Source organism: Notamacropus eugenii, chromosome 5, assembly GCF_028372415.1.
Source record: "Notamacropus eugenii isolate mMacEug1 chromosome 5, mMacEug1.pri_v2, whole genome shotgun sequence".
Classification (NCBI taxonomy): domain Eukaryota; kingdom Metazoa; phylum Chordata; class Mammalia; order Diprotodontia; family Macropodidae; genus Notamacropus; species Notamacropus eugenii.
The window spans coordinates 19,114,019-19,128,109 of record NC_092876.1 but is presented as its reverse complement, the minus strand read 5'-3'; the positions used below and the strand labels follow the sequence as shown (position 1 = coordinate 19,128,109).

The following is a 14,091-nucleotide window of genomic DNA, read 5'->3' as shown; positions in this document are numbered from 1 at the left end:
GAACAAGACTGGGATTTAAAGTTAACTGTTATGGTATGGAATTGTTGAGGTTAGAGGTGCTTGCGACCCAAAAATAGCAACACAGTGGGTCCTATTCAAATGAGTTCAACCCATGCCATCTTTCAACTAAAGAAGGTTAAAGATTGTTAATGTTTCTCAATACTGGGTGGACTTTCAGGGAATCTGAGCATTTGTATTGCTAATGTAAGCAGATTGAATGCAGTCTGAGCACTTTCATGGATCTGATTTACAGGGGGACTGGGGAAGGAGTTGGGGGGGACCCCAGGTGATTTGGGGGTTCCAGGGATGGTGTTGATGGGAGTGGCCAGTAACCTGGAGGTTGAGTTGATAGGATCAAGGGTGGAAAATAGAACTGATTTGTACATAGTGCTAGGGAGAAGCACATGGGCCTCAAAAGAGCCAATTCAAGTGGGAAATCCAAGAAGCTTTCAAGGTGAGGTTTTTCCAGGGCCCTTTTAGACAAATGGGACTAAAACTTGTTTGGGGCAAGGGACAAAGTTCCCAACATGGAATAAGGTCTTTACATGCTACAAAATTATGTAAAAGCAATTCCTATTAAAACAATTGACTGAATTAATTACTAAGACTAAATCAGAGACATTTTCAGTTTGGGGAAAGGAATTTCAATGTAGTTTCTTCGAGGCAGGTAACCTCTAGTAATATTTTGCACTGATGGAAAAGTTAAATATTTCTGTTTTGATTTGAATTCATTTCATGAACTTAAGTTGAAGTTAGTGTTCGAACTTATATGTATAACTCATTCTTTTAGACCATGCATGGTTAGAAAGGGATAGAGAAGCCTGGGAAGCAGATGTAAATCTATTAGAGCAATAACTTATGATGACTGTTATATGATCAGGAAGGGATGCAAGCTACTTAAGCCTTGCTTCAAAAGATGTTCCTCAGCCAATGTGAAATTTATAGTCATATCTGAGACTGTTTATTGGCACTTGCTATTTTAAGATTTTATGGGACTGTTCTTCTGAGTCTAACTCCAGGTGTGGATAGCAAGCAAGGCTATCTGAGCCACTGATCGATGATGCCAGCAAATCTGTGAAATGCTGGTATGAACTACAAAAGGGTGATATCTCATGGGGAGGTTGGGAGAGCAGCTGTTCAGCCTGAGCTAAGGTCCTGACTCAGTTTCCCCACTGATACCTGGCAGACTTTAAGCCTGGCTAAATGCCAGTTGACAGTTTACTCTTGCCTGGAATTGACATGAAGTTAGGGAGATGTGTTTCACTGAAATGTCCCAACTCTTAGTGAGAATTTCCTACAATCAAAAGTTTTGTAAATGGAATACCAAATCTATTAAATAATAGATTGTTAGTAGGGGAACATCTGAGGTTAACTCCACAAATTAAGCTATTAGGCCTGGGATTTTAGACCAACAACAACAAGTTACGGTCCTTTAATTCTTAGTAATAGTAAGGAGACAATCAGGTCAAGCACCTGTGAGGTTAGCATACATTATGATTTGTCTCAGCTGGCTAATGTTAAAAGAAGAATGGTTTATGGTCTATCTTGTAAATGCTTTAAAAAAAGCACCACATGACCAGAAGTTGGAATTGTTTTATGACGTGATATGTATTGTGTTTAAAATTATTTATTTATTGTATTTATGTATGTTCTAGAGCCTGTTATTAATTCCTTAGTGAAATATCATCCTCCTGATGGGGAAATGAATAGTAAATTAATGCAAAATGTAAAAACTGGGTTCTAATGTGAATTTATTAAACATGACAACTGGTCAAAGTTCCAGGTTTGAGTTTTTAAGTGTGATAAGAGTATAAAGCTTAGGGATGGAAATCTAAAACTGTATTAAGGTCAGTTTTGTAGAAGAGTGGACATCTCGATTTCTACAAGAAGATAAAGGGAAGAGGATGCTGAGATGCTAGATAAAGATGACTTGAATGAGCATACAGATCAGAAAACTGCAACCCAAACTGCTGTATGAGATGGAACCTCTGAATGGATAATTCATTGATCTACCTTTGTATTTTGAATCTCTGTATTTGTACTTATGAAAGGGGACTACCCCCTTGTAATTTGTCAATCTGTTGTTCAACTTTGCTCCCTTCCCATATTCATATAGAGGGGACATAGATGAAGGGAAGAATTCACAGGGGAAAGAAAGTGAGGAGGTATTGATTGATTTAATTTGGGTGTGGAAACAGAAATTTTAATAAAGACAAAATGGGGGAGTTTGTGGAAAACAAGGAAATTCTGTTTCCACAGAGTTGTGACCTAGCACGGTCAGGTAGAGGTCAGAAACTTGTGTACAGGTTCGATGAGCTGTTGGAAGGATAGCCTATCAGAGAGAAGAACATGAAATTGTATGGTCAGGGGATGCTGGGGCGCTAAGTCCAAAATTCGGAACACTATAAGAAGCTTCCATTATTCTGAACGTAGTGTAGTCTTCCTGTAGCCTTACCAGAAACTACCCTTTCATTCAAGGGAATGAATGTAGCAGGCCCTCCCTCCTTTGAGCTCTATTTTATTAAATTTTCATTGATGCCCTTTTGTGTGTCAAATGCATCTCTGACAGTTTCCCATTTCTCTTTTCATGAGCAGGCCTTCTAGTTCCCAAAGAATCTGTCCTCTCACAGCTGAGAACAGAAACACCATGCATCCCAAGTTGTCCTTGTCCAGGTGAGTGATTGACAAGAAGGGTGATAGAAAGTCATTTAAGTGGTGGGGCCTGGAATCTTGGGCATAACCTTTGACTACTTTATCTATTGGGGAATGATTTTTGGTATTAAGATTTTCTGTTTGTTCCCTAAACATTTTTGGAGAGCAGAGCCTTATTCGAAATATTTGATGCAAAGGGTTGTTTTTTGTTGGTTTGGGTTTTTTTTGTTGTTTTTTGTTTTGGTCTATTTGACTGTTAAACTCCTTATCCTGTGGAATTGTTTTTTATCACTGTAAAATCTTTTTGGTTTGGTGAATTTGAAATGCTGTATTGTTTGCACCTTTTCTCTCAAGGTTGAACATGCTTTTCTTACTCAGAGAAGTGAAAGTGAACTTATCTGACCCTTTTCCATATTATATTCCTTGAATTCAGATCATGTCACTTTTTTTCCCTCTCATGGACTTATTTTGGTTTCATTGTCCTATGTGATGTAAGATGCTGGTAGGAACCTATTTTCTCCTACTGATTTAGCAATAATTTTTATCAGATAAAAAGTTGTTTTTCAAACAATTTCTTCTTTCAGGTTTATGAAACATTGAATTTTTTAGTTCAGCTGTTTCTCATCCATCCTGATTTTATCTGTCCCTCTGATCTGCTTTCCCATCTTTTTTCATTTCCAAGTGGCTTTTAGGGGAAAAGTCTTAAGTAATAAAAGAGTAAGGAAGACCATAGAAGCTAAGAGATAGCTTTAATTGTATACAATTTTTAAAAGGTTTTTGTAGAAACAAAATTAACTTAGTTGCTTTAAAAAAAAGCCATACTGCTAATTGAGAAAAAAAAATTTGTATAAAATGCCCTGATAAGAGCTTGATATCACAGATATATTGGGATCTGACTCACATATTTCTATCCAAAAGCCATTTCCAAGTAGTGGCCAAGTGAATTGAACAGTTTGAAGAACAGATGGACATTATCAGTAACCTTACTAAAATAAAATGATTGTTCACTTAGAGAAATCTGAGCAATTTTTAAAAATTCACCTCTATCTCACACCCAACAGCTTGTCAAAGATGCTAATAAAAATACTGGAAACTCATCATATTAAAGCTACTGTGGCCAGACTGGAAAATGAACTAATAGATGACTGGTAAATTTTAGACTTACTAAAAGGCAGACTCCTTTGTGTTTCTGAGGTCTTTTTCCTGTGTATAAAGAAAAACAACCCAGGCCAGGTGTGGCTCACCAAGGATGAGGTCCTTTCACCCAGTCTGTGCCTTACGTAATGGGACTCTTTTTATGGACATCCTGGACAGAATCTTAAACTCACTTTTGTCAGTTCTCTTAGCAATTGACAAAATTCCTTTCTCATGCTATGGATGATGTAGACAACCTGGGATGGAACTCAAGGCATTTTTGTGGATTGGCATTACCTTTATTAAAGTAAATGAAGATGAAAAGGGAGTGGGGGAATTGAAATGTGGAAATAAGAGATGTAAGAAGGGGTGTGGGCCAACATGGGAACGAGGTGGGGTTTAGATAGTTCAGATAGGCTGTAAACTCTGTAGTACCCAATCAATTGGGGAATTAGGGGAGGGACTTGCATTGGGGTCATAAATTGTATTTTTGCATGGCAGGTTGTACCTATTAATTTTAGACACTCAGATCTTGCAAGGCCATAAATAAAATTCTTTTTCCTGGCTTCAATAGTTTGCAGAGTTCTTGATAAGAACTTCATTTCTCACACAGGGGACCCGTATCACTGGAGGAAGAATAAATGTGGGGGAGAAAAGAGTAAGAAGATAGAAAGGTAGGAGAGGGCCAAGTTATGCAAGGCTTTGGATGCCAAGCACAGCATTTTGTATTTGCTCCTGGAAACAGCAGGGAGCCCCTGCAGTTTATTGAGTGGTGGAGAGAAGTGACATCGTTAGCCCTGAACTTCAGGAAAACGACTTTGGGGCTGGACCAAAATGGAGAGAGACTGGAGTCAGGCAGAGCCCCTCCTCCACCAGCTATTGTAATAACCCTGGTGTGTGGTGATGGTATTTTGTTAGGAGCTGATTAAAAAATCTTCATGTGGAGTGTAAAGGTGAATGTTTCTAATTCACTATTTTGTTAGGCAGAAAGGGGCCTGGGTGAAGTGGGGAGGGTAGAAGGCATCTCCTCCTCCAAGGAACAGTAGAATAACTGAGATCTCTAGGGAGTCCTAAATCTGATCCAGTCTGGGGTTAGATGGACCTGGGATCAGATTCCCCCAGCTCAAAGGAAGGAGAGGTCTTTGCCTGGAGACATCTCTGCATTATTGGGGCAGGGGTGGCAGTACTAACTTCAGGCCACCCAACTAACACAGTCTGGGTAAATGGAGCTTTGGCCATTCTGCCCTTCCCCCACTCCACCGCCACACACCTGGACTGGGAGGATGCGAAGCAAGCTTCCAGGTGGGGCCAAGTTTAACCATACTTGGTTAAGAAGGCAAGGGGGTACAGGGAGAAGAGACATAGATAATGGAGGTTATAAAAGATGGTAATGATGTGGTTTGAAAGGTTTAGGGACCCCACCAAGATGGGAGTACTGATGAATTCACACTCAAGTATTCTTCAAGTCAAGGTGGCCAAGGTTTATTGTAATGCCAAAATGGAAGGCCACTTAACAGGAATGCTGCTAAAGCTTATATAGGAAAAGCAGTGGATTATCTGGCAGTGATGCTAATTAGTTGACAACTTCCAACCTTTGAAAACTGGGGGAAGGTGTGGGAAACAGGAAGGAGTTCTGTTTCCACAGGGTTAAAACTGTCAGTGGGGATAGTTAATCAGAGTTGGGACCTAGCAGAGTGGGGTAAAGAAAGTCAGAAACTCATAAGAGAGAGCAGGGTTTAAAAGATCATTAGTCCCTCAGGTTACTGAATTACCCAGTTTTTGCTGCAGGTGGCCCCAACCAATCAGAAAATGGTTAGGGGCTTTCATAAAAACTCAAGAAGATAGAACTGATCTAGCTTAAACCAGCTGAGGTCACTGGCAGGGCCACCTAAAAATCCAACTGCACTTGCTTAATGACATACTGTTGGAGTGTCAGAAGATTGTAACCTGAAAGAGAACGAACCAGTCTGTCCTCTCATGGGAGGATCTGTCTTGAAATAACATTATAAAAATGCTTCTGTAATTCACTCTCTCTTCCTCTTTTTGAAGAAGGGTGGAGTTCACCTTGGCCAAGGCATTTAATTCCTCTGAACTCTTAATATTTTCCTTGATAGTTTTCAGTGTTGAGTGTTTTTAACAAAGGGGTTCCTGGGGGTGTATTTTTGGTCTGTTACCTCTGTAGGAAGATAGCTTTGAGAGTTGATGACTATAGACTGACCACTGGATTGAATATGGTAACTTTGGGAATCAGTACATGATAATTTTGTGGTTACAAGATAGTCCTGTTTTTAGAAGAGAATTTCTTCAGAGGTCAACTTGTTCTTGTGATGGAAAAAGGTAGTCTTGTCTTACTAGGGTGCACTCATGAGTTATTGTTAGGCATGGTGTCTTTGGGCTGGGAAAAAATTGTCAGGGATAGTGTTTAGAGGCTAGGGAGAAATGTGATCTTGGAATTGGGGTCCAAGTACAATCACAAGCACCCCATCAGCAGGGTGGCCAGAGGACCAGATCTAGAAACTGGAAGGCTCATTGTCCTGAGTTCAAATCTGGCCTCAGACACTAGCCCTGTGAGTCACTTAAACCTGTTTGCCTTGGTCTCCTCATCTGTCAATCAAACTGGAGAAGAAAATGGCAAACTGCTCCAGTACCTCTGCCAACTGAACTGCTAACTGAGAACACCCAAATGCCCAGATGTACTCCACCTTTAAAAGACCTTCACTGGACCTTTTCATCCTTAAGCTAGCCTCTTTCCTCCTTTTCACAGCTAATTTCCTAGGAAAAGCTCCCTCTACTGGATGGTCTCTCCTTTCCCCATCCCCTGTTCCCTTCTCCACCTTCTGCAAATTGTTCCAGAAGCTAAAAGCAATGGTTTTCCTATTTCTAGAGACTTTAGGCTAGGGTATGTGGCTTCTACGCCTCAGTTTTCCCACCCCTGGTGTAGCCCTTTCATTGACTTTTTCCTGACTTTTCTACAGTGATTATTATGGTCAACCATCACTACATGTTGGATAAACATTTGTGCTTGGAGATCCTCTCCTATCTTGGTTCTCCTCCTGATGGGGTACAGGCTCTGGGAACCCCCCTGAAATCTCTTTGAATCTTCCCAGTTGATATGGAGTTCACCTGAGGCCATAAGCCTTTCGTTGTAGCTAAACCTAAATCTCTGTTACTTTCAGATTGCCTCCAACTACTTCCCACCCTTGATCCTATCAAAATCCCCTTCTCTTGGTCGTTGCCTGACCTCTAGGCTCCCCAGTCCACTGGCCAGTCCCATCAGGATTATCTCTGAACCCCTCCTCCAGTCACCCCAGACTTGGCCACCTCTAAATCCCTCCCACAGTCTTTCTATATATAAGATTCATTTTGCTTCCAGGAAAGTGTTCGGATTCATTCTGGCCTGCCTGTCAATACAAGTGTCGCAAATGCTCGGTGTCCTTAAGAGTCTAGCCAAAGCTGAGATTTCTTAAAAGAGTATATCCAATGTACAGGGTTTTTAATAAATTTTGTTTTTCTTTGGCTGTGGTAATCATTTAATATCATTTGAACCTCAGTAAGGACCAGAAGAAGAGCCTGGACCTAACCAACATCCTTTGTCCTCTACTCAGAGAATACCTCTTCCTATGTCAACAAGGCCGTATGGGGCTGACTTAAGAGAATTTTTATGGCCATTAAGGATGAGTACCTTAATCTGAGACACTATCTTGAATAATGGGACCTCTTCTTATCTTAATATTTTTGGACATATATTTTGTTACAGCATGTTAATGGTAAAGAAAACACAGCTATCCTGGGCGGTAATTTCAACTGACACTTTGTCAACTCTCTTATCTTGTATTTACTACCTGTTGAATTATGAAAATTCCTTTCTCATAATATGGTTAAACATATATGGAGATCAGAAATTTGAGTAACATAGAGACCCTGTGTTGGGATTGTTCTAAAACATACTTAAGGCTGATAATTCTTTTATCAATCAGAATTCACATTTTTGGCTCCTTGTGCATGTTTCCTAGCTTCAACTGGCTTTAAGGAAATAAACTATGAATTTATATGCAACCTAGTCTGTTTGCCTCCTTTAACCAAACTTTCAGGTTAATAGCTGAATGACTTGAGTTGGATTTATTTGGGCAGGGCCTGCATTTCATTATTCTAGGGACCTAGCATCCCTAAACCTCAACACTCCTGCCTCTTATACTGATAACCAAGGGATCCATTAGACTTTAGTAAGTCCTTCCTCTGATCTGACCTGGTCTCCTTCCCTCCCTGACCACTTCTTTCCCCCAGTCCTGAACCTGCTTTTTTGTAGCTAACTATCAGTCATCCACATGAAGGGAAGTAGCTAAGTGGTGCAGTGGGTAGTGCTGGACCTCAGTCAGCTACACCCGACTTCAAACCCTGCCTCAGACACCCATCAGCTGTGTCAGGTCACGTGATTCCTTAGCCTCAGTTTTCTCCTGTGTAAGTTTGAGGTACTGCATTGGGGTGCAAAGGAGAAACATTGCCTAGTGTTGGTGAATTCCTCAGCCCAGAGGTCCTAAGAACCACTTGGAGAGAAATAAAAATAATAAGAGCTAGCCTTTATATTTCCTTTGGCTTTATTTTTCAGACCCAAATTTTCCCTTTCCTCTTCAGTTGAAGAAATGAGAACCAAGGTTTCCAGGGGCTGAGGGAAATAGGCCTCCCAGGGGACAGATTTCAGTTGCATAATCAAAGCCCCAGACGGAGAGATAGATGTGAAAGTTTATATCAGTAGATAAAAGTTTATAACATGAGCTGTAACATATGCCCCGATGATGGGGTGCTTGGACCCCAATTCTAAAATCACATTTCTCCCTAGCCTCAAAACACTATACCAGGCAATTTCTCCCTAACCCAAGGACACAGGTTGGCCCAGCAACAACCATTATCTCCCTTCCTGATAACAGCAGCCAGCTGCACCTGTAGAACTTATCAGTCTGAACCAACTGTATACTGGCTGATCTGGCTGTGTACTGGGTCATAAGGACATTTACTCCTCACCGACCAATCATATGTATATATAGATATGCTTATACTCTCACATTTATCTTGTCTAACAAGCCATTGATGAGAGAAACCTGTTATTTCTGACTCAGTCCTGACCATTAGTTGACTTAGTGATGTTTCGGGCCTAAAACTGTACCTCCATGTAGCCACCCCTTGGGCTATTCCCAACGAACTCTGGGCAAAATACCTGCACAGTAGATACCAAAAGTGCATGTTACTTTAAGAACTAACCACTCCTCAACCACTGCCTAATCCCACCCTAAATCACCAAGTTAGCATATTTGGCACATGCTATACTACAGAATATCCTATATAAACTTTACTTGTACCTCTCTAAGGTTGCAGATTTCCTAAGAACTCTTGCCTGTTTAAAAGCATAATAAATCTTTACCCTGACCTCAACAATGCTTGAGTCCGTGAATTCTTCTCCAGATGACCCACAAAGGGAGCTCCAGCCTTGGAGTTTCTGTATCTCCCCCCACCTCATCACTGAGACCAGGTACCCTGATGTCCTGGCCTCAGCTCCTCATTAGGATCCAGCTGTCTTCCTGGGACAGATCTCTTGGGAAATAAAAACAAGACAGAGGGGAAAGTATCTCAGTGTTAGCATTGCGATATGGACGGTCAGGAAGGGAGATGGGCCAAGGTGGCAAATGTCTCCAGTTTGGAGAAGAGTTCAGTGCAGGTGGGCAGGTCTGGGCCCAGGCTGTGGAGAAGAAAGGGGGTGTGAGAGGGGAGGAGAATGGCTGGGAGAACCAGGAGGGATTTAGGCTGGGCATATCCTTATGGGGAAGATGAGTGTATTGGGGGGAGAGTGGGAAGACCAAAAGATTCGGCTCAGAACATCTGGAATCCCAGAGAAAGGTAAGGGAGGGAGGTAAGAGATAGAGAAATGAGGGAGGGGAGTTATGATGCAAACTGCCAGGTGGGTGGGGGCCCTGGTGGAATTCTCTCCCTGGGGTGATGTTTGGAACCCTGGGAGGGCAGGGGAGAAGGGGGGTTCAATTTAGAAGATGGACAGCAGGGCTGGGCACGACTCTGGGGATTAGACCAGAGCAGTTTGGCTGGAAACAGAAGCAATAGGTGGTGAGATCTCTGCCTTCTTCTAACAGAAGAGATCTCTCTACGTGCCCTGGAACTGAGACCTACCTTCTTCCTTTAAAACTAAGGTTTCTCTGCATTCTTCCTTCAGAACAGAGATCTCTCCACATTCCCTGACGCTGTGATCTCTCTGCCATCCTCGTTTTGAGCAAAGCTCTCTGCCTTTTCTTGGAGCTCAGATCTCTGTTTTCTGGGAGTCAGCTCTGCACATGCAAATGCCAGATAAGTCTGAATGAGGGCCCCTCCCTGCACCCCCTTTCAGCTGGCTGCCCTTTCCATTGGGCTTCATCTTCCTTCTGGAAAGTGGCAACTCCACTTCCTGCTCAGAAGTTCAATTCCAAACCTGACCCTCCCTGCTGCTCTCCTCCTGAGGTGGATTCTCTCACCTGAGGGCAGGGCAGGGCCTTTGTAATGCCTTGGAGTACTCACCCTCTGTCACTCCAGCATCTACCCTAGATAGAGAAGGCAAAATCAATGTCTCTCCCACCCTGAGATTCATCTCTCTCCCCAGCTTCACTTGCTGGGGACCAAAGCGTATTCCTAGGAGAGAGCCTAAAACCAGAAAGAATGGCCCCTGAGATCCAGAGACCCTCATCCCAGGTGACTGCAGTCCATCCACAGACCTGATCAGTATCAGCAAACCTGGAATCCAAGGGAGCCAAGGAAGCCTTATTCCCTTTTACAACAGGGGAAACTGACAGAGCCAGAGATGAAGTGACTTGCCCAAGGTCACACAGCCAGCAACTGTCAGGCCTGATGGGACCCCAGATCTTCCTGATTCCAACCACATTTCCCTTCCAGGGATTCAGACAAAGACCCTGTGACCTTGAACCCAGTCCTGCTGGTGCCACAGGTCTGGACCACAGTGAATGATGTGAATGAAGCCTTAGCTAAGGAATGTTAAATTAGTGAAGGTTGTCTTGTGCTTGGAGTCCTAGAACGATTTTGTTGCACACCCTAGCTGTGGCCCAGGCAGTGACAGTGACTTGATTCCAGTGACAGTGGTGATCAGTGGCAGGAACAGGATCTGAACCCAGGACTCAGCACTCTAAGGTCAATGGGTAGTGGGTTTGTCTCCCATTGCTCCATGCTGGCTCCCACACATACATGTGGTGTGCATGATGGGGGAACGCATAAACCATTTGTAAAGGTAGAGAAATAAAGCCTCTGTCCTTGGGGAATATCCATTTTCAGGTGGGGTAGAGGGCAGGTGGGTAGAGGGCAGGTGGGCAGAGGGGTCCTAGCAGAAAACAGAGGTGTTAACAGGACTTTACTGAGCCAGTGCCTACCCCGAGAATGACAGAAACAGCCAGCCAGAGACAAAGTGCCATTAATCAGGTAGTCAATTAATTTCATTATGAGGCACAGACTGGCAAATCATAATTCCCATCTGAAAGGGCAGGACTCTAGGCATCAAGGAGACCTCTTAGGGTTGATTGGCAGGAAGCAGAACACCTTGGAGCTCAAATCTTCCTGCCTTCTTCCCTAGGAGTTATGGTCTCTCTGTCTTCTGGGAGCCAGCTCTGCACATGCAGGGTCCAGGGAGGTCTGCAGGAGGGCCCCTCCCCATACCCCACTTCTGCAGGCTCCCCTTTCCATTGGGCCTCATCTTCCCCTCTGACCTCTGACTGAGTATCCTCCAGGCTTAGCAGGACCAGGTCTCCCTCCCCAGGTCCTGACTCTGGGGGCTGCCCCAGGTTCCCCGTCATGTTCCCAAAGTACTACGGGAGTGCAGTCTATCCACAGACTGGATCACTATCAGCAAAGGGGGAATCCAAGAGAGCCAAGTAAACTCTATCTTAGTAGGCGTAGATTGTCCTTGGCAGCGCTGTCAGTAGAACAGAAATTGTCTTCCTGGTTCTGCTCACGTCCTCATTCCACATGAGTCTTCCCAGGTCTCTCTGAATCCTTCCCAATTAACATTTCTTAGGTCAAGCCCATTAGCATTTAGAAAGTGGCTCCTCTGTGCTAATGTATTGGTTGTGCAAGGAAAGTTTAAAAAATTAACAGTTCCTGCTCTCCATGAGCTCGGTCTAAGTGGGAAGAAACATGTCAGCATCTGTGTTGAAACCAGCTCTGTACAGTAAGGAAGAGAGGTGCTATGAGACAGTAGGTACCAGGAAGAGCTTGTTTTCAGAAGGGAAGATCTTACCTGTGAAGGCAGCCAGAAGGCCCAAGTGAGGGGGAGGACATTCCAAGCATGAGAGACAGCCATTGGGAAGGCACAGGTCAGGGGATGGAGGGTCTTGGTCAAGGACCAGCCAGGAGGCCAGTGTCTCTGGGTCAGAGACAAGAAGACCAAGGTGCAAACAGACTGGAAAGGATTGAGGGGCTGGTTACATTGTATCTTCTACGTACCAGGAACCATGTAAATATTATCTCATTTGATCCATTTGTGAGAATTTTCAGGTTCCTTGCTAGGGACAGCCACAATAAGGGAATACAGATTACCCAAAGGCAGTACACTGTGGTTTATGTATCCACTCATGACTGTGACACACTCCCTGATGGACATGTGTGTCTCCCAGTTCCATAGAGGACATAGAGACAGGCTCTCTTGAGGTACATGACCCATCCTTTGGGTAGGATCCCTGAGGTCCTGCGGGCAGGCTTACAAAGAAGTTTTGGGTAAGATAAGGTTAGGGGACAGATAAGTGAGAAAGGAACATTTTTAGGAAAAGAAACAAAATGTGCATTTACAGTTAGAGTCAGGAACATCTGTTACAAAGGTCTTTTAGCATAGCCACTTAGACCAGTTCAAAGAAAATGCTTGATTAGGCAGGTTAATCAGCATGTGCTAAGCCCTTTGTGCCTTCTTAGAATAACAGGACAGGAAGTGGGCCTAGACTTTTTTCAAAGAGATTGGGGGAAGGGAAGTACTAAAGGGGACACTGAAGACATTGACATCAGAACATCCAGTATGGCATCCAATGTTATGGTTTCTCAAAAATTCACTTTTAAAAACCATTACCTGCTTTCTATGTGAAAGCCTCAGTGATCAGATTTGTGGAATATAAGTGCCAAAGGTGTGAGGGGGCTCCCCAGCGTTAAAGAGGGAAAGGGATTTGGGGCTGAGTGGGTTACCAGAGAGCAGTAGTCATAGGATATAGGATGTGAAGGTTGAGGTGAACTGTCCAAACAGGAGACAGGGCCTCTGAGGGGGTGGAGGGTGGCCACTCCAGAGGGCTGAGTCAAAGCAGGAATCATGGCATGTGGCCTCAAAGAGCAGTTCTTGGTCTTTGAAGCCTAGTCAGAGTACAAGTAGACCATCATGCCTCAGGCAGCATCTGTCTCTGGGAAAACAAGGCTGAACAAGACAACAACAATACTGACACACCACCAGCACTACCATCTCAATTCACCTCCAAAGTCAACAGGCTCTGTTAACAGCTCAGTTCACTTTTAATGGCTATCCTCATGGGCATGCTTGTGCCCTACAGCTCTATTCCCTTTCAAAGTTAGGAAGCTCCTTCACCAAGTCTCTCCCATCAGAGGCTTCCTCGGTCAGCCCAAAGGTCTCCTCCCTGCTCAGAGGTCTCCTCTCCATTCTCTTCTTCTCTATGCTGGCTCGTTCCTTCAAGGGTGCTCTCCTCAGGTTTGCTTTCTCAACATCAGCTCTCTATATACAGTTCTGCTCACTATCTGAGTGGCCAGAACCCACATGTCCATGTCTGATTCGCTACAGCATACATGCACATTTCTGACTGGTTAACTCAAGCAAGGAAAACAGCTTATCTCTTGCTGCGGAGCTTTACTGGTAACATAATAGAAATGCTGATGATTTATGTGGGTTTATTTAATATCCCGCAACTTTCCTTAAGTTATTATTTCAAGTCAGTTTTCAGTTGATTCTCTAATTATATCACCTACAAAGTGACAGCTTTGTTTCCTCACTACCTATTCTAATTCCTTCAATTCCTTTTTCTTCTCTTACTGCTAACATTTCCAGTACAATACTGGACAACAGTGGTGATAGTGGGCATCCTTTTTTTACCCCTGATATTACTGGGAATGCTTCTAACTTATCCCCCTTACATATAATGCTTGCTAATGGTTTTAGTTATATTTCTTTTCACTTTAAGGAAAACTCCATTCATTCCTATGTTCCCTAGTGTTTTTAATAGGAATTGCTGCCAAATTTTATCAAAAGCTTTTTCTGAATCCATTGTGGTAATCATA

At 43.3% G+C, this 14,091-nt stretch overlaps 1 pseudogene; it reads right to left on the bottom strand.

Annotated features, from left to right (window-relative positions):
* The window catches only part of LOC140508311 (L-lactate dehydrogenase B chain pseudogene), a 29,493-nt pseudogene extending 20,149 nt beyond the window's left edge, over positions 1–9,344 (bottom strand).
* Positions 9,345–14,091: the final 4,747 nt, after the last annotated feature.